The 21,147-nt window shown below is 42.8% G+C and overlaps 1 protein-coding gene across 4 annotated transcripts in view; it reads right to left on the bottom strand.

Annotated features, from left to right (window-relative positions):
* Window positions 1–19,446, bottom strand: part of KLHL29 (kelch like family member 29) — a 401,375-nt gene extending 381,929 nt beyond the window's left edge. The window contains exon 1 of one of the 4 annotated variants that reach the window (XM_085218109.1): window positions 19,090–19,446. The gene's annotated coding sequence lies outside the window, so the exon portion shown is untranslated. The remainder of the gene's footprint in view (window positions 1–19,089) is intronic. The other 3 variants (XM_085218110.1, XM_085218107.1, XM_085218108.1) reach the window with 3 other exon arrangements.
* Between the last annotated feature and the right edge of the window lie 1,701 nt (window positions 19,447–21,147).

Here is a 21,147-nt window from a genome sequence, read left to right as displayed (position 1 = left end):
CTTCCTGTCCTCTTCGTGTTCTACTAATGGGAGTTTAAGGAAAAAGTTCATTCCTAATCCTCAGAGCATTAAGGGAACAGCTCAACTTTCACAAATCACCATCTCCTACTGAAGTAGGACTTGATAATGAAATGGAATATGGGTCTAATCCTATAGTTATAATACATATTAGAAGTGAGCAACCTTTCACAAAAATCTTTTCAGTAGCCTAGTTCTAAAGACAGAACAAAACCCAACTTGATTCCTAAAATCTGCAGGACCCTCTCCTCCCCTCTCCCCCCCAAAAAAACAACCAACAATACTGATCTAAATAAAAGGGAAACTCCAGTACTTAAGAACACTTATAATAATCTATATTGACATCAACAGAATCGGCTGATTCATTTCAGGGACAGCAAGCTTGACTTCTTCCAAGTATTTTAGCTGTATTAATACCAGCTCTATTCTGGAAGGCTCATGGAAAAATCCTGAAACAATTGCACACTGAGACAGGGAAAACAATACCAAAAAACCCTCACTGTGTTAGCTTGAGCAATAAAGCAGTTTTGAAGCGCTACTATCAAATCAATAGTATTGCTTCCTTGCTCTGTGTACTAGACACCCAAATCCAAGGGAAATACTGCAGGCTCAGAGAGGGCTCACAGGACCATAACAACAATATTTCGGATGTGAAGACCCTTATTTGAAGGCAGACTGAAGACTGAATAGCAGACTTTAGAGACAAAATAAAAATGTAAAATCGTGACTAGCACAGAAGTCATAACTTCAGTTTCTCTCTTCTCGGCCTCCTAACAATAGGGAATTCAATAAAAGCTACAAGTTATAGAGCAGATAAAAATAAGATACTCTCAAAACGCCTAACCAGACTGCAGAGCTTGAAGCCAGAAGCAGCTGTCAAGGCCAAAAATGCAAGAATTTCCCTATAAGCTACTGGAAACATACATATGGTTAAGATCATCCAGAGATTTGGAAGCCCACGATAAGAACTCTTGGTATGAGATCTTTAACTCCTATACCAATCCCTTAAGAAGATAGCGAGAAGCAGGGATAATTACAACTGCCCTAATCAAAAGTGCCAGCTCCTGCACTTGGGCCACAACAACCCCAAGCAAAGCTACAGTTCTGGGGCAGAGCAGCTGGAAGATTGTGTAGAGGAAACAGATCTGGGGCTGTTGGTCAATGTTCAGCTGAATGTGAGCCAGCAGAGCACCCAGGTGGCCAGGAAGGCCAACGGCATCCTCAGTTCTATCAGAAACAGCGTTGCCAGCCAGAGCAGGAAAGTGATCGTTCCTCTGTACTCAGCACCGGTGAAGATGCACTTCAAGTACTGAGCTCAGTTTGGGGACTCTCACAAGAGGCTGTAGCAAGGTGAGCACTGGCCTCTTCTCTTGCATACCTAGCAATAGGACTAGGGGGAACGGCCTCAAGTTGCACCAGGGGAGATTCAGGTTGGGTGCTAGGAAAAATTTCTTCTCTCAACGTATTTAGGCACAGGAACAGGCTGCCCAGGGATGTGGTTTCATCAACAGCTCTGGAGGTGTTCAAGAAATGTTTAGACTTTATACATGGTTTAGTAGGGAAATATTTGTGATAGGTGGACAGTTGAACTGGATGATCTTGGAGGTCTTTTGCAGCCTCAGTGATTCTACAATTCTATGAATAGGTCATTTCTCATTTTATTAATAACCTGGCCAAAAGAACTGCTCTACATCACTACCTGAAGAGGTGGGCCAGAAGTCCGACAGCTCCATAGATAGCCTGACTGTTTTTAAGCTTCATTTAGTCATGAAAATTTATTTATTTGTTTCCAGGAAAATATTCAAACTATTCAGTATTTCAAGTTTTGTGCCATGTCCTCAAAACATGTCCAATTTTCCAGAAGTAGAATTTAAAACCTGTCTCCTCAAATCACATTTTATTTCAGTTCTTTCAAATCTTTCAAATTTCTGCATTATTTATGACAACAAACAGTATATGCAATCAGTACTACAAAGTAACTTTCATTGCAGATTGAGAAGTTACAACATTTCTATGTAAAAGTTCCTTCCCCCCCACCCCCCCCATGAAACGTCCAGCCATACAATCTGTTTTATATTTGCAGTTGATCGACTTAATAGGAGGCAATAGCCTTAAGTTGTGCCAGGGAGGTTCAGGTTGGATATTAGGAAAAAATTATTCTCAAAAGAGTGATGAGATACTGGAACAGGCTGCCCAAGGAGGTGCTGGATTCACCATCCCTGGAGGTTTTCAAGGAAAGGCTAGATGTGGTACTGAGGGACATGATCTAGAATGGTCATACACATGGGTTGATGGTTGGATTAGATGATACTAGTCGTCCTTCAGACCTTAATGATTTTATGAAATACATTGGTAACTATTTTGTATCCAACCAGCAGCAGAACCAAGCCTTGAGAAAGCTACAGAATGGACGTGCTGAAATAAGGACTCATCATTCAAATACTAATGACAGATTAAAAACAACCTAGCAGAACACAATCACCAAATTCAATAATAACAAAGTCATGGCAAAAAGTTATCAAACTCATTTCTTTATAATGGAATTGCTCAGCTGGAAGGCTGAGTTGAAAGACTATCTAGTCCAACTGCCTGACCACTTCAGAGCTAATCAGAAGTTAGAGATATTACTGTGGGTGTTGTCCCAATACCTCTCGAACACTGACAGGCATGAGGTGCCAGTCATCTCTAGGAAGTCCTTTCCAGTGTTTGACCACACTCACAGTAAAGAGATTTTTCCTAATGTCCAGTCTTCCCCAGGCACACTCAAAGACAAGCAGAACATCCCAAAAACGCAGTTAACCCCACTGATGGGTATTTGAGTCTTCTAACCAAGTAAAATTTTTCTGACAGTCAAGTAGCTGCTTGTCTTCAGAATCTTTCTACCTTCAATACTAGAATACAAAAAAGCATGATTTAGCACTTTGAGATGCAAAGTGATTCTTTAGCCACTGCTGCAGTAATTTCAATGGCTCTTTCCAGAGCCTTTTAATAAAACAACCTACTGGATGAAGCCACTAGTGTGAGGAGTTTGGTGACCAAGGACCCAGGACCAGAAGCAGGCGAAGTTAAGACCTCGCAAGCCGATGAGGGATAGGAAAGGGGCTCTCCTATCACACACATCAGACCCAATAGCCCTGAGGAGCTGCTGGCATGCCAGTGAACAGCTCCTTCACAGCAACACACTGCCTCAACCAAGGCACTTGGGTCACGCACAGATGGCCATCTGCAAGTTATTTTTAGTTAAGTACATTGAAAAGAAATTCAGCTGGAGCAGACCAAAACAGGTTCTAGGGATGGCCTGCAAGCCCTCAGAGGCCAAAGAACACAAGCCAAAGAACCAGTCTCAGCTCCATCTATCCCAATTCTTTCAGTTAGGCTCTACAGACCTACAAGCCTTCAAAAAATAACGATGTGCTATAAATCAACCTTGATCCCCAGAAGTTAGCATTTATTACCTCCTTTTTGCTGCATGCAAAAAAGACATCCACAAAGCCTCATTTTCTACCACTACAGGCTCTCAAAGGGGCTCCTTTTCAGCACCTTCAATGGGCTTCCCTGCCCACTAATGGATAGCACAAAGTTCAAAACAGCTAGATTCATTCTTATGTCAAAATTAAACCACGTGGATTTTCCTCTGTTTTGTTCAAAGCTGCATATCAAGGTATCCAAGTTTCTTCCCCTCCCTGGGGTCACATTGTGAACTCTGAATTTTGGTGGGCAGGCTGACTCAAAGTCCAAGAAAACAACATTGTTAACATTTTTTTGGCTTTAGTTTGGACCTCAGAAAATGGAAAGACAGGCTTTCACTGCTCAAAACTATTTTACAAGCAAGGCAGCTGGCTCCACTGCAACCATAGTGGAGTATTTTAACCCCCTGCTCCCTCCCTGGAGATGACCTAAATCCATGCTCAATACGAGACTGAGGAAAGCAGCAAGTTAGCTAAAGGTGACAAGTAGTTGTTTTTGAGAAGAAAGGCATCTGCTAAAGCACATCAAAATATAGATTCAAATCCTGAGTAAACAGCATGTTTATAAGATTTCAGTCTGGTCTGGAGTGGCTCTAGGCTGATTCTGTTAAAACTGCTATTGGCTACACGGTACTGTAACTGAGCAAATAACTTCCAGAACTTTGCCACAGCTCTATATGCCAAAATGAAAATACAGAGAAGTTAAATATGTTGTTGCACATACTTTAGAAGCCAAGGATTTCTGATACAATAGCTGTACAGCTAATAAGTTAGCATCAAGATACAAACAGCAGCCAGGTCAAATCCTTAAGTCACTCTGTAGGAAACCTAGATATGTGCTTGTTTTAGCTCAGAATTACACTGAGACCTCATATGGTCCTTGCTAATGAAATGAGAGGAAGCAGTAGTATCTATTCCCAGTGTAACAGCAGGGAAACCAGATTGCAAGGTTCTTCTGCTAATATGAGTTACTATAGTGTTGCACTGTTGCAATAATTGCAAATTTAACAGGCTTTTTCATCCTTCTCACCTTCAAATCCTCTCTCTCAGAACAGCTTAGTGCTGCCATCTACTTTTTTTTTTTTTTAATCTTAACAGTTTTTTGGTGGCTTTTTTTTTTTTTTAATCCTAACGAAGTTCTTAGCAGACCAACTCACCCACAATGAGAATGCCTCAAGTCTCTACAGTTGGGTCCCCAAATTTACACTTTGTCCACCTCATTGCCAAAAGTAGGGGAAAAAAAAATAAAGAAAAATAAAGCCACTACCATTAACTATATTATTTCTTTTACAATAGCTGGGGAATGCTTTACAATACTGGCATTCAAAGTCAGGCTAGATGTGGCTCCAGGCAGCCTGATCTAGCAACTGGCAACCCTCCCCGTGGCAGGGGAGTTGAAACTAGATGATCTTTGAGGTCCTTTTAACCCAGGCCATTCTATGATTCTATGAAATTAAGCTAATAAATGCAAGGACAAAAAAACTGGCAACTTAAGAATATTTCAGGACAGTTCTGGAAAGGAATTATTTTTGGTTGAAAATGTTATTCAAAGTTTCAGTCTCAGAGGATTAGTAATTTCCCCCCTTCCCCCCCGCCTCCCCCAAGTCATTTATTTGCACAGATATCAACATTGCTGGAAAAATAAATAGATTTCAAGGCTAAAGGATCTATCATCTGAATAAAGAGGCTAAAAGCATTCGGGCTTTTTACTAGAAGACTGTTGCTGATCAGGCAGGAGCTGGTCTTGATTAATTCTCCACCTTACTTTTTCACTGCACAAATTTATTTTTAGGGTGTGAGCACTTCTTTCTACATAATTCCCCAACAACCATTTTTGAGTGCCTTAACTGAGTTCTGGAGGGAGCAAAGATGCCTACAAACCACAGTGCTGCTTCCACTTGTATCTTTCTATGGAACGAAAACAGCTAGGAATAGTGGGAGGCCACAGCACCTTCTGCCTCCCGCCCACACCACGCTGAAAGAATCAGTGAATGGCTGAGGATGAAGGGGACCTACAAGAACATTTAGCTTCAACTGCTCTGCTTGAGGCAGGATTGCCACCCAGCAGATCAGGCTGCCCAGGACTCCATCCTTTTGCTTTGAATGCCTCCAGTCACAGGGCAGTCACAGCCTCTCCAAGTAGCCAGTACCAGCACCTCACCACCCTCTGAGAAAATAATTTCTTCCTAACATCAAACCTAAGTCTCCTCTCTTCTAGTTTTCCCTTGTTCTAACACTGTCAGACCCTCAGTTCCCTCCTGCAAAAGAAGGTGCACCTATCCCTACCATAAGGATCTTCTCCACATCTGGTGCTCTCCAGAGAATTACGCTGCTGGCATTGCTTCCCTTTATTCTAACCAACACAGCCCTAACCTCTGCAAATTAGGGCCTTATCTCTGAAGAAATAAAGCCCTTATCTATCCTTCAGCACAGTGGTGGTTGGCTGTGTCTAGATCCATTTTCCTTTGCAGACTTTTGATAAGAACGATTTGGGAAACAAAAAATTAAATAATCTAGGTTTCATTGCAATCCATTTTCATTCTATCAGACGATTTGGCAAGCAATAGATAGGCTCTGAATTATTCTTCTCCAAAAGAGTACCGAGGCATTGGATCCAGCTGCCCGGAGAGATGGTAGAGTCGCTGTCCCTGGAGGTGATCAAGAACCATGGAGGTGAGGTACATCAGTGGGGAAATGATGGACTAGGCAATCCTAGTTGGTCTAGGCAATCTTTGAGGTGCTTTAGAACTTCAGTGAGCCTGATTCCCACCCTTATCAAGATGGCCACAAACATAATAATGAGCCCCAGTCACAAGTCCCCAAGCTACGCTTGCCATGAGTGCTCAAACCTCCACTCAGAGACTCACAGCATGTCCCCCACACATGCAAAGGAAGAAATATTTTTCCTACTGCCCTGCCTCAGCACAGCTACTCAGATCCTTGCCCAGGTTTGCAGTTTGGTCTCCCGTGCTCACATGACCTCAAGGCTCTGCTGAGGCTGCAGACAAGTCATGAGGGCTCTGGTGGAGTGAATACATTTGTCCACAGGGAACCAAAAGGAATTAAATCGCATTATGCACGCTGTACCAGGCTGACGAAGGTCACAGATCTGAGCAGGGGCAGCCACACCTTCAGCACAGATGTTAACTTTACAAGGAAGCACCCTGAAAAGGGATGAGACTATTTTCAGCAGCAGATTAACTTTTTTGCTTTTTGCAGAGGTTTTATTTTATCACTGAAAATGGATGGGATAAGAGAAAAATAAAACTAAAATATAGTTTTTTCAAGTAAAACCTCATTTCTTGCTGTCACTCTTGCATTTTGCATACCATGCCTTAGCATTAACTGCTGCCAAATGCAAAACGTCAGGTCCATCTGGCAGATGTACACTTCCCTGGCTGCCAAGTGTTCCCTTATGATGCACGAGCTTTACTATTAAGTGCATTTGCAAATTCCAGCCTCCTAAATGAGCAGGGCTTCCAAACAGCAGCCTCTGCTCTGGAGAAGCCCTGCAAGAGGTTATTTGAGGTACCTACACCCCAAACATCCAAAGTACCTGCTGCACTCGTTTGGTCCAGAGGTGCAGGCATTGGTTTCCTGGTAACCAATAAAGCTCTTCCACAGCTGGTACAGCTAGAGTCCCTTTTTCTTCAGATTATCCCTAAGTAAAACTAGGGATTACTTAAGAAGCAGAGGGGAAACCCAACTACCCAATCTGACACCATTACTTATTTACATATAAATACAGCCAGGAAATAAGCATATGTATTTATATATAAACAAAAAAAAAAGCTATCTGTACAATGTTTTATACACTGCTTTCTCATCCAATATTTACTACTTCACTTATCACTTCAGAATTAACTTTCTCCCCAAGAAATTGGTGATAAAATGCCCTCTGGTGGGCGTGACTGCAGACCTCTACAGCAGCAACCACCTCCTAAATAGTTCAGAGACTTCAATACATTCATGGGGTTACTATTTTTAAACGGAGTGAGACAAAGCACATACTTGCTTTCCAGAAGAAACAGATACACCCCTGGCTGGAAAGCACATGTTATGCTGCTAAGTATCTAGCCGAAAAGTATTTCTGGTTTCTGATCCAAAGTCAAAAATAATAAAAATAATAATAAATCCTATTTAAGCATTCTGTAATCGCCCAAATTACCTTTTCATGTTCACTTTGCCTTTTTAGGATGCTTCCTCCTCTCCGAAGAGGAGAAAGCTGAAAAAGAAAGTTGCATTCTCTTTGCCTCAGCATAAAATAATCTTCGTAGATCAGAGCAGAGAAAAGAGGGGTAGAGAAGAGAAGTGTTTTCATAGTTGAGAGTTGTTTGTCCTGTTGGAACACGAGGCTCAGCTAGAAAGGAGGCCCTCATTGCACAGCAAACAAGCATCAGTCCTCGTCTAAGAAGATTTTAGTGCCTCAACAGAGGAGGCAAGGACAGAAAAATCCTCAGAAATAAATTGAAATTACCAGGATGTGTTTCATCCTGAAGATGCTCCGTAATTACGGGTGGTGCTTTTATTAATCTGAAGTGAAATAAATCGAAAGAAGAGAACTGGAAGCTTAAGATACAGTGACTGAAGAGGTAATGCAGCAACCAAGGTTCACACTGCTATTGCAGCTACTTTGAGGAAATATATAAAGGAAAGTTAAAGAAGAGAAGCTCTTTGATAACAGCCAACGTGGAGAAGGAGAGCTATCGGGCAAGACTCAACTACATAAGCCTGACCACTGTAACATGACCATCAGAAGCCACAGCTGCACACAGAACCAAAGCTGACCCCATATGTTTTCTATGGACTCTTTATTTATTTCCTCCTCCTCCCCAAAAAAGAAAGCTCCAGGGTCACAACTAAATAAGGATAAGCAGCATAAAACATTGCCATCTTATGAAGGAACATGGGAAAACCCCACTGCTTGCTCCAAGTTCCTTTGTGCTTCCATTCCATATACAATGCTTTCTCTACTCACCCAGACAGTTCAGAATTTGATTCTTGCTTCCACAATCCAACTGACAATTAATGGTTGTTTTACAACGTTATTTATCATATTCCTAAAATATACACATATAAAAACTAGAAATACTAACATGCACCTCATATATGGGACATACATGGGGTGTGAAGCACTTTGTTCTTTTTAGAGACACTTCTAGGCAACAGCACTTAGCTTTGCAAATTGTTCTGAGGCATAAACAACGATGAGATTTATTATTTACCCTTCCCCTTTCTATACTCCAAAAGGTGAACAACAGTGACAAAAAAACCCTCATTTATCTGAAAATTGCCCTTTACAGCAGTAACACACCCCTGCTCTGTACAGAGCTCCGTCCCTCTCTAGTGGCAGCCAGGTCACATCTCAGCAATAAGCCTGCTTCAGGCTCGGCTAACAGATCGTTTTTAGCTCAGACATCAGAAACTTTGTGTGTAAGATCCAAAGATCCCCTGTTTATTCTTCTTTGCCAACAGCCCACCAAGAGGTTCAGAGCTACATTTGCAATTGGCTTTGAAGACAGAAGCTGAGGGTTTCACAGACCAACGCTGTCACTTGGTGCTGTACTGTACTGATTTACGATCATCACTCTTGCAGACATCTCTAGACACTGTGTTGATTGCAGCTACAGTGAAGCTTATTTATTAGATGTAACAAGCCAAGATACTGTATTTGTGTATGTGGTAGTTATATATGCATGATGTCTGTGCTTAGATTTTGCCTTAAGTTAAAACTAACAGATTTTCTAGACACAGATTAGTACTGACGTTTCTTGGATCTTATCCTGATAGTTAGTCTTTTTCTCAATAAGCTTTGCTGTTAAATTACCAAGTACAGGTATAAGTTTGGCTATTTCTAACAATCCCTGACCCTCAGAACATGTGCACATATATAATATCACACTATTATTAAATATTACATATTTTTAATATACAATACTTGCTACTATGCCTGGCAAGCACAGAGGAGAGAAAGCCACCATTTTTTCCCCTTGTCTCTTTCAATTTTCCAATCAAGAAGATAGCCCAAAGCTGCACAGCTCCGATTGCTTGTAAGTTTAACAGCAATCTTTACATACAAAAATAGATTTTACCCTTTTTAAAAAAAAGTCACCTCCATGCAACCAAAGACTCACTTTGCAAAGCAATGTCTAGACCATGGTAAGGCTTGTGATATGCAGTGTCATTTCAGTGAGAACCTATAGGAAATCTGGGCCCATTCATGTTTTGCTGAAGGTGAATAACTGCCTGATAAATAGTGTGGTCTGAAAATAGGAGGAAGAAAGAGTTAACCAGGACTTTTACATGCACCAGGAGCCTAAGCAAGGGTACCCAACACCCCAGTTAAACCACCACCTCAAGCAGCAAGTGCCTCTGTTGTTTCCATCGGGAATTAGTCTCCAGCTTCACCCAACTGGTTATCAGCACTGTCTCTGCCCAGACTGCCTTCACCATGCCATCAGTAAACTGCCTGAACTACTTCAAGCAAAGCAGCCACCACAGCACAGAGGTGGGTTTTTGCTTGTTTTACTTACATTATCCTTGCAATACAATACTTCAATAACTTAGCTGCTGCAGCCACAAGATTTGTCTAAGAACAGCTTTTAGAAGGCTTGAAGGATGCTGCTGTGAACTGTTCAAGTGTGATATTGAAACAGTGAGTTTAAGGAAAACTTGCTGCAATTTCCCTCTTAGTGAGAGTGCTCCTTCCCCCTCCATACACAAACACACTTTCAGAATTTTCTATCTGAGACAAGGGGAAAAAAAGAAAACCAACAAAACAAAGGGTGTAACAGCAGCAAGCGAACCACAATTCCCCTCTCTGCCTGTGACTGCTTTTCTGTATTGAAGCACAATTTTTTGAGCCTGCCCTGTATTTTACAGACTTCAGGCAAACCTTTTCATTTCCTTCCTTCCTATGCCATTTCTGTGCTCTGTTTTTTTTTTTTTTCCCCTCCTACAAATAACTCCAATATCAGCCACAACTTCCCATTGCCCGTTTAGTTCAGAGAGAGATAAGGTTGTGATGCTGCAGAGCTACAAATGCCCACAAGTTTAATCATAAAATTACACATTTTTCTTCCAACCAAAAAATAAAATAAAATCAAGAGAGAAGTGTACTAGAAAAATAAGCTTTACTTCAGGGATTTGATAATCTTAAAGAACTGGCAGAACATTTATCTAAGATTTTCAAGGTACCAGACTGTAACCTTATTGAATTCAACTGATTTGGGCCAAGGACAAGTTTGGCCCATTTTATAATACAAAACAGAGGAAAGAAGGAAGAAAGATGTAATGAAGTACCTGGGCCACACAAAGCAAAGAGACCAGAAAAACATGCCCGCTCTGCTACTGCTCATCCCCTCTTTAGCAGCTGCTGTCATCCACAGAGATTTGCAGACTCTTCCCCTGACCTCAAGATCTTCACAGTTGCATTTCACAAGTGATTGGTTCCTCAGGGTACAGAAGCACTGCACAACATCAGATACATATTGGAACGCGTCAGCTCCACAAGTGTTAACTAGTTCAGGATTTGGTCCACAGTTCAGTTGCTCTTGTGACAATTCACACATCAGGATCAATCAGGAGGCTCCCTAGATGGTCCCACACAGCCACCTTCCAGCTCTTAAGTGCTATAGGCAGCTTTTAATCCAATCTCATTACATTTGTTTACAATCTCGAGGCTCAACAAAAATCAAGAGGAGTGGTCATTACTCTCAGGGTAGTATAAAGCCACAATAAACTGAAGTCCCATGGCTTCCAAGCCGTAGATAGGGCATTCAATCCAGCCCACTGAAAATCCAAACTAGCATCAGTGAAAGTGCAACAAGAGTTAACTCACAAAAAGATCAAATCCAACTCATTTGTGTCTATGCAACATTGATTTCTATGAACTACATGTGTGTAACCAAGAGCAACTTTTGATCTGAAGCCTAATACCTTGATGTCCAGCTATTATAAAACAGAAGCAAAAAAGTAACTACAAACATTTGACTGATGTTGCCTGCAAGCAGGGCAGTGCAAAAAGGCTGTACCAGAAATCCATATTGACAGTATTCAAATGGGACATGGCAAGCCTTGCTATTAGAAGTAATTGTACAAATATTTGGAGGGTTTTGTTTTTGTTTACAAAAAAACATGACATGGGAGAAAAGCAATACAAAGCCACAGACCGAGAAATAAGTTACGACATGCAAATACATTCAAGCTTCTCCCAAGTTAATTCTCCTTGTAATTGACTATTGATCGGTACATGCAATGTTTAGAAACATGAAATATTGGGGTAGAGGGAAAAAGAACCACATTTAGTACATGGTATTTTGTTTCAACCTATACCTTCCTCCTATGATGAGTCATAAATATTATAATAAATAGGACAGTGCAGTATATATAACATTTTGCCTTGCACTGTATTAGCAATTCCATCAGAGATGACCTGGAAATGTTAACCACACACTTTCTTCACCTGAAGAAGCATTTTTCATAGCCTCTCATCACACTGTATCCTTGCTATATTTGGTATTTCTTGGCTCCCAACAGGGTACGCCGAGAAGTACTCTTGGTATTATCTAGGTTTTTCAGATGTAATATATCAAGCTGTTTATGAAGTGGAGCAGGTCAGGGGGGAGCAGGAATAGCACTGGGCAGGTGTCTCTAAGTTAAGTAAATCATTTGAAAAAAGGAAGAGGTAAAAGCTATGTTCCAAGATCTGTTTTCTGATTCTAAAACTTCAGGTAACAACTGAGGACTGTGCACATCACCACTCTGAAGCAGAGAGACAGTAAGTCATCATCTCTCAGGGCTACTGCATCCAGCAAGGTGCAACAAACCCTTGAACTGCCGTCCTGGGATTTAAGGGGATTACATGAACTTCAGTGCAAAATTTCCTATCATCAGTGACTAGCCTGGAAGGAAGAAGAGCACTCTACATCCATGATGGAGAACCTCCATATGGGCTTGGTTGCATCTACTCCTATTCCCAAGAGAGGAAGGGAGAAAGATGAATTAATTGTAGCTTTGAAGTAGTTATCACTTGCATATCCTTTTTTCTTAATTGGAATCCTTAAAGTATAACTAGCATCATATAATCAGGAAGAAGCTTATTCCCATCCTCTAGAAACCACTGTCTATACCAGGGCCTCATGCTTCTTGCACAGTTTTGGTGGAAGAAGTTCCTTTGATCCTTTTCCTTCTGTTCCTCACAACATCCTTTTGATATATCCCTTATATCCTCCAACAAGTCACATTAAACAAGCCATTCAGAAAATAGCAGAAGACCAAAAAAGCAAAAGCCATGAAACAACAAAAAAGAAGAACCAACTTCCACTGCTAATACCACTGCTAGCTTTGATGGTCCAAGCAATAATGCCAAAATATTAAGGGTATAGGATATAAATGTTTAATAGTGAATTGGTTGAGACAAGCAATAGCTATTTTACTGACATATGTACTTTGCATTTTAGAATGAGGGACAAAGCACTGAAGTTCCATCCAGAGTTCACAACTTCTCCCCATCCCATTTCCAAATATCATGAAAGGGGAAGGAGTAAGTTCAATAAAATATTGCTTTAGGTCATGGTTATTCTACAGCATTTCATATAGTTTCAAAAGCACTTTCCAGACATTTATATACCTGACAACATTTTGTAGCATGAAGTGTTCCAACTTGGCACTTTTTCACCCACTCTTGGCAAGCAAGAGAATAAAATGGAGAGAAAGTAAAAAAAAAAAAAAAAAAAAGATGAAGTTTTTGAAAGATTCAATATGTTAGGGATCGTTTAATGAATTCAGGTGCTCTACAAGCAACCAGTCAACAGAAATTTGCAATATATATTTAAAAGCACAGGTAAACACAGCTGCATCCACTTTAAAGTTATTTCTTGTTGTATAATGATGAGAGAATGATCCTTCTGAACTCCTTGCCCTCTTTTGGTCTGTGGTTTACCTGTGGCTGGAAGAACCAGAGGCATTTAAAATCCTCCTCTCTCCATTCATAAGGAGAAGAGTATGTTTGAGTCTCAGCCTGAGAAGGTAAACTTTTCTTCGAGCAGTTACAATGTGCTGTGATCTGCAAACCCACCACTCAGCACTCACAGACCAAAAACCAAAATCCTCAAACAGGCCTGACAAAGCTTATCTCAAAGCAGAATTATCTGATTTAAGTATTATTACTCTTCAGCACGGACTTGAACAAGTATCTGGAGTAAAAAGCTCTTAAATCACACTTCAAATCCTGGATTTCTGCTGTCCACGTTGTCATGCAAATCATGGATTTGTTTTTGTGGGTTTTATTCTGTTTAAAAAAAAAAGTCAAGGCAGATAAAGCGCTTCTTCTCAAGGTCCAAAAATATCAATAGACAGATGATTAAAGTCCAGCTCAACTGCTCAGAGCACACGCTGAGGCTGAGCCCTGCAGCAGCAGTTCAGCCACTGACACTACGTGAATTTCAGGGATTCTTCCCAGTGTATCTCAACTACACACATAGGCCAAGAAAACTTCCACAACATGAAGTCTGGCAGTTCCTAGTTAACAGCAACATTGCAAAGGAATCACATCAGTGGCAGCTTTTCTTGCAAACTGCTGCGCTGAACACTGAATTAGTTCCAAAAGATAATCCTTAGAAATCTTTTTTTTTTTTTTTTCTCCAATTAAATTTAATTTCACCTATATCTATGTTGAGTTTAGCCCTGGAATATGAGATAAATCCAGGAATTGTGCATTTGCGTGTTCTAGTACACCTGTTCAGGTTCTGTTTGAAATCCCGACACTAGATATCGTACTTTTGTACGTTTTGTTGCATGACAAGGAATTAATAAAAAGCAAAACAAAAGTACAAAGAAAAAAGCGATGTTGAATTCACGATAAAAAGTCATTGCCTGTAGTTTGAGCAGACTGTTTCAGCAAATCAATATGACTTCTAGAAACCAGCATAAGTTACCCGAAGTTTAAGGCTACCAAAAACCTTTGTGTTTTTCTGATATTAATGCCAACAACAGCAGAAATCCAAGTTCAGGCCATCTGAAAACCTAAGCATCACAGGTTAAAAAAAAAAAAAAAAAAAAGAGAGAGCAGCACACAGAAGTTAAGGGAAACAGTCCCATGTTCCTGATATTCTAATCCGAGACAAAATTATTTATGGAAGAGTGTGACTAGGAATTCAGTTACTGTCATTTATCAGATGGTCAAGACAGCCCGAGGTAACCGGCTGCATAACAACAGCACAGGGAAGGCTTCGCAGGGCACCTCTGGTATAAATTCTCTTCAATCCCGTTTTAACCATAATAGGTAAACAGCGCATATTCAAAACCTGCAAAGTGTTGAGTTTTAAAAACCTGACAGAGAGGCGTTCCTGTAGAGATTTTTAATCTATTTCCTTTTAATCTCCTCCTAGCCGAGGAAGAGTTCTTTGTACTTTGGGCAACAAAGGGAACGTAGAAGTGACAGAAGCATGTCAAAGCTGTTTACATCTCACACAGCTTCATACGCTGCGCTGCTGCTGGCAGGGCACTGGCAGAAGGCCGCGCCCAGCCCTCGTGTGGAGCCTCAGCTTCCAATGGGGAACTCCATAGGAGAGCAACCAACGTAGAGGAGACCTAAACCCCCTCCCTCCCTGTGCAGAAAGGGAGTTAGAAAATATCAAGGCAACAAAGGGTTAACGCCACGCTTTCAAGGACCCTACAGTATACTAAGGTAAACTCAGTAGGTTACAAATCAGGTAAGTGTGAAACTTGTTGGTACAGTATTGCCGCTGGGGAGCAATGAGTGCTTAAGAAAGTTACTAGATACACAAATAAATCAGAAACTAATGGCACTGTATCGTGTTTAAGGTTACTGAATCTGCTCATGGTAAGGTTGAATGTTTCCAAACCAAGCAACTGAAGGGGAGGGAAAAAAAAAAAAAAAAAAAAAAAAAAAAGAAAAAAGGCTGTAGGACCAAATAATTTGCCAAGCCATGCTGAGATTTTAGCCAGCTGAAAGCCTTGATTATGGCACAAAGAATTAATGATCTGAAAACAATGCAGACCTCTGTGGTACATTATGAAGCTGATGTTCTGCAAAGAGGAGCTCTGGGATCAGAGTTTGGGGTTCCTTGGCCCCCTGGCTCTGCAGCCCGCAGCAGTAAATCCAGGTGGATCAGTGCAAGTTAGTGGGCAGGGCACTGCGAGAGCCTTTGTAACATACTCAATATGATGTTAACAAGGGATGCTTAAAAAAAAAAAAAATTAAAATTAAAGATTAACACTTGACAAAATAACTCAAAAAACTTAATACAACAAAAACCTAAAAACTGATTTTAAGATTAAAAAAAAATCCCACAATAGGGATGCAATGGACGGGGAAGAGATTAAACAAGGCAGGGCAATGGGTACCTCTCTCTACATCTACGAATCGAGGGGTAGTTCTCCCACAAAGCCATGTGTGAACTTCCACCACAATACACAGGCTTTATGTGCAGAAGAAGGGAAGGAAAAAAAAAAAAGGGATATATAAAAATACAGGTATATTTTTCTGTGCTTCAAAAGAATTGGGTCCATTGGTTATCAAAGTAAATTAAAAGCTCAGGCAAGCAAGAAGGCACGGACAAGAACAGATGAGCACAGAGGAGCAGCAGTGGGATGGGTGCCAATGCCTGAGAATAGTTACGGGCCCGGACCGGGTCACGGTTCGAAGAGTGCTGAACTGGAACGGCTCCAATGGGAACGATGGGCTGGGAGCAGGGAGAGGAGCAGTGCCGGCAGTGAGCAAGGTGAGCACAGCAAGCCTGGGGTAATGAATCCTCCTCACAAGCAGGCATTAGGAGTGATAGCACCAGGTATGGCTCGCAGCAAACCCCCAAAATCTTATCTCATTGCTGGCCAAGTTACTACCGGCACGTACTTCCATTTAGAAGATTTCCAGTCCCCTCGCACACTACATACTTTTTATTATTGTTTGAGGATTAAGAGCAGTAACCCTGACAGAACATGAACCCAGAAAAAGGATAAAGCAGAAGAGGCGGCTACTTTCGTATTTCAAGATTTCTGCCTCTAAAACAGAACAGATGAACAAGAAAGGCTCCGGTCTTGCACACAGCCACTTTTTGTTTCAGCAAGACTTTGACAAAACCTAATTCGCTCGGCTGTGTATCTCGTCTATCGGGTACCTGAAGTATGACCATCACTCATTAGAAATGTAATTAAAAAAGTGACAAAACTGGATTTCCCCCTCCCCAGCATGCAGATGAAAACCAGTAACCCTGCCTCTATTTGTAACCATGACAACTATAGAATATTTTATTTCAGTAATATAATTCACACCGAACATTTGCTCATAGGTTTTGTTGTTAAGGGAAAGGTTGACACACTGTGCACACATTTCATAAGCTGCCAGAGACAACAAATACAGAGAAGTCGGGCAGTGCTCAGGATGGAGAACCCTGTATGCGTTGCAGCACTCATTTCAGACTCTCTGCAGGAAGCTAAACGAGCACAAACAAAAATTCATCCAAATTAAGCATTAATGACCACTTACTTGCAAGACAACTCGGTATAACCGGATGTTGCTTGACTTTCATGTAAACAACAACGATGCTACCATGTTTTAGAAGAGGCAATAACTCAAAATCCGGAACTGTAATTTTTAATTAAAATATAGGACGCGTTATTCGCTTTCTATTAGGAAATACCGACACAGATGTTATGGGAAGAGATATCTATGTGAAATGAGGCAATGAAAGATGCAGCTTACAGACGCTGGCTGAGTCTTACCCTGGATGGGTCACTAAATTATTTGCATAGCTCCCATATTTCGTCTTAAATCAAAGACAGCTTCCATAAATACACACAATGAAGACAAGTTATAGGAACAAAAAAAACCCTGTATGTTATTCAGAGATGATTAAACAACCTACTGAGCAGAACTAAAGTTTGACGCAGATAAATGCCAGCGTAAAATATGGTTGGACTTCGTTTCTCCTTCAAAAAAAAAAAAAAAGCCAAAAAAAAAAAAAAAAAAAGAAGAACTCAAACCCATTAGCAGTTTAAATCAGAATATAACAATAACAGAAAGCACTGTTGCTTTGTTTTGAAGGCAAAGAAACCTGAAGGAATAAAGCTTGCAGGAACACTATGCCTTCCCTCACTCGGATCATAACATCTACCAGGGAGGATTTAAAGTTTCAGCAGATTGCTAATTATAAGAGACAGTCTTATTATTATCTGCAGTCACCTTAAAGCTGCAGGAGTTTGATTTTTAACTATCACAGAACTGACCTCGGAAGGATACCTCGATAGATGTGTAAATCACTGCAAGATGCACACATGCCCTGCACACACACTGCCTCTGTTGTGGTACGGAAATAGACGGGAAAGAAAGTTTTCCCAATTATTAGAAACCTGCTATATGCAATATTCCATTAGAACAGATAAGGAGCCTGCAGCAAGCAGGCACGCTGTTTTGCCTCATTGATGGAAAAGTGATCAAATCCCCTTTAGTGCAGTTCCCAGAATGCTACCTTCTGCTAAACAATTTTCACATGCAACAAACAAAAGGTGAGGCGCCAACTCCAGCACCAGGGGGGCACGAATCTGGGGGGTGCTGGTGGGGAGATAAATCCATCTTTGTCATTTTAAGAGTATTTCCAGCTTTGTGAGTGAAGCATAGAGGGGAAAAGAGAAAATCCCAGCCTGGGAGCAGCCCATGTTTATGAAATGTATGAAAGGCAGCACCCTCCAGCCCCACTGCTCCCTTCCTTTAGACCTTTCTCAGCCCTCTTGGGGAGGTGAAGGGACCTGAACCCGACAGCCTGGCACAGCCACTCCATGTCAAATAATGAACCCCTGTGAAGGTACCCAAGGGGATGCAGCTCTGCGGATCGGAGCCAGACAGCACTTCAGCTCAGACACAAGTTATATATATATATATATATATATAAAAAAATAATAATTAAAAAAAAATCGGAAAAATAAATAAATAAACGAACTGCATCACTAGAAAACCCAGCAGCATCCAAACAAACCCTCACACCGGCGAGGAACGGCAAAGCACCGAGTGGCAGAAACGTGGAAGAAGCGCTTTTTTAAGGTATCTATTTCAGCAGGATTTCGGCGAGAAGTTCCTGCTACAAATCACGCGTAGGGATGGGGAGAGAGAGGAGGGGGGGGAAATGGAAATAGATCCAGGCTCAGCGAGACGCGGTTGGGGACGGGATTGGGGACGGCCGGTGCCCCGGGGCCGCGCAGATCCGAAAGCGGCGGAGCTCGGGGTGACCCCCGGGAGAGGGAGCGGCGCGGACGGGCGGCCCCGGAGGTAGGGGGCGGCAGGGACAGGGCGGCCACGGCTCGGCGACAAGCCAGAAGTTGTGGGTGAGCGGCTGGGCTTACGGCGAGGACCCCCTTTTTAATTAAAAAAAAAAAAAAAAAAAAAGAAAAAAAAAAAGAAACAGAAATCGGGAGGGAAAATAATAATAATACTTAGAAAATTAAAAGGACGGCAATCACGATCCTAACGCTGACAGCCCCGCACGGCACCCCCCAGGCGGCAGGAGGCACGCAGGAAGTTTTTAATGCGGGCAGCGAGCGCAGGCGCAGGGCAGCCCGGCGCTGCGAGGAGCTCCGCGCCGCTTACCTCCCTCCGCGGGGCGCGGGCGGCCCTGGGCCGGCAGCGCGGGGCCTCAGGCGGCGGGGGGATGCGCGGAGGCGGCGGGCGGAGGTTTGCGCATCGCAGCCTCCGCGCCGCTAACGCAGAGCCCCGCGCGGCTGCGGGCGGCGGGAGCCGCGCTGGAGGCCGGGCAGAGAGGCGCGGCGCGGCGGAGGCGGCGGCTGCTGCTGCTGGTTGTGGTAGTGGTGCTGCTGCTGCGAAGCCGCGACCATGCTCCCGTCTGGCCGCCTTCCCCTCACCTACTGCCCGCTTTAGCCGGGGAGGGAGGCGGCCTGGACGCCGGGGCGAGGGGCGGGCCGGGCCAATCGTGGCGGCGGCGGGAGGCGGTGGAGCCCGGCCCGGCTCCGCCTCCCCCCGGCCTCCCTGCCTCGCTCTTGCCTCCCCCGCGGGAGGCTGCCCCGGCCCCAGCGCCGCCGCCGCCGCCTCCTCCTCTTCCCCATCCCCTGCCCCGACCCCTCGGGGCTGTGGGTGCGGAGCCCCGCGGCTCGGATCCTCCATCCTCCCTCCTTCCATCCGTTTGTACGTCCATCCCCGGCGAGGACGTTCATGCGGGAGAGCGTATTTCCTAAAAGGTCATCAGTCTCCTATAGCTGTCTTCAAAAAGTAGCGTGTAGTTGAAAAGAAATATTACCCCTGCTTTATTAAATCATCGCTCTCCGGGGGCGTGATCCAAAGCCTCTTGAAGTCCACGGGAGCCTTTGAATAGGTCGGTGCGATTCCCTCCCGACAGCGCTTTTTCTTTTCTTCCCCCTTCTTGTTTTAAATATCCGTCGCGCTTGGAGTCACTACAGATTTTACGGGTGGAAATCTGCATCTGGCTCTATTCTGCGTAATCTTGTATCTGGGTGCGCTGCTTTGTAGTGATCGCTCTGATGTGCACACAATCTGCATATGCTGTGGGTTTAAACACAGAACACTTTGTCTTGGAGATTTCCTGTAAGAATATTTAAAAAAAAAAAAAAAAAAAAAAAAAAAAAAAAAAGCTCAGTCGAATTCTTTTCTCCTTATTTTGAAAAAAATATGCATCATGGGGACATATAGGCTGTAATGTGTTGAGAGTAAGACGGCTGTGCCAAATGATGGCCGAGCAATGTGAGGGAAGGGATGGGAGCGCACAACCCGTTGTGGTGGGTAAGGAGGGTTTTGACAGAGAAGGGGCGATGCAGAGAAAGTAGGGTGCAGCAGCAGAAGGGCAGCTTCGTCTCTTCTCTCCCCAGCGCCACAAACCAATGACAGTATGTCATTGCAGGGGCCCGAAACATTTCTAAAACCAATCATCATCATTAAGAGTAGAATGCTTTTAGCGGAACATGGCCTCTCTTTGAAGCAGGGAGGCTCTGTACCTTTTTGTCCTTAATCCACCGTGTATTAACATTGAAACTTCCAGTCCTGTACATCACGGCGGAGTGTGAGGGTCACAAGTTCAGAACGGTTGAAACCTGAATTATTTAGCAAGCACACACATGACATGCTCTTCTGAGGTCTATTTTTTTTTTTCCCCTTAGTTTTCCTCCTTCCCAGCAAGGGAGTGTGTTATTTGCCCTGGCCCTCCGCTATTTGCCCAGCAAGCCCAGCTGACCCAGGGTCCAAGCAGGAGAAGTCTCGGTGGGTCTGCTGACCTACCCATCAGCATGTTGCTCTCCCGGTGGCATTTGGATGTTCTGGCAGCAAACGCTCCGAGACCGGAGAGAGCAGAAAGCAGAGATTCTTTGGAATCCTTAATTAGACACAGTGATTTTGGAGGGCTGGTTCCTCCAGAGCCTCGTACTCTCTTTGGTGACCTTGGGGTTAAGGATACCAACCGGCCCTGTTTATTTTTAATAAAATCTTACAGTTATATGAGACAGTTCTGGGTTTTATTTATTTTTAGCATAAGTGCTTCCATCTTATCTGCCTTGCAGGTTTATAGTAAGGATTTAGCTAATATTTGGACAGCACTTTTGAGCCATGAAGTTCTATAGGTCTATTATACTGACCATTTTCCAGGCTTGTCATTTTAGGAGTGTGCTTTCGAACCCTTTCACT

This window comes from Meleagris gallopavo, chromosome 2 (assembly GCF_905368555.1).
Source record: "Meleagris gallopavo chromosome 2, MGAL_WU_HG_1.1, whole genome shotgun sequence".
NCBI lineage: Eukaryota > Metazoa > Chordata > Aves > Galliformes > Phasianidae > Meleagris > Meleagris gallopavo.
The sequence above is the reverse complement of the archived record's forward strand: the minus strand, read 5'-3'. Positions and strand labels throughout refer to the sequence as shown.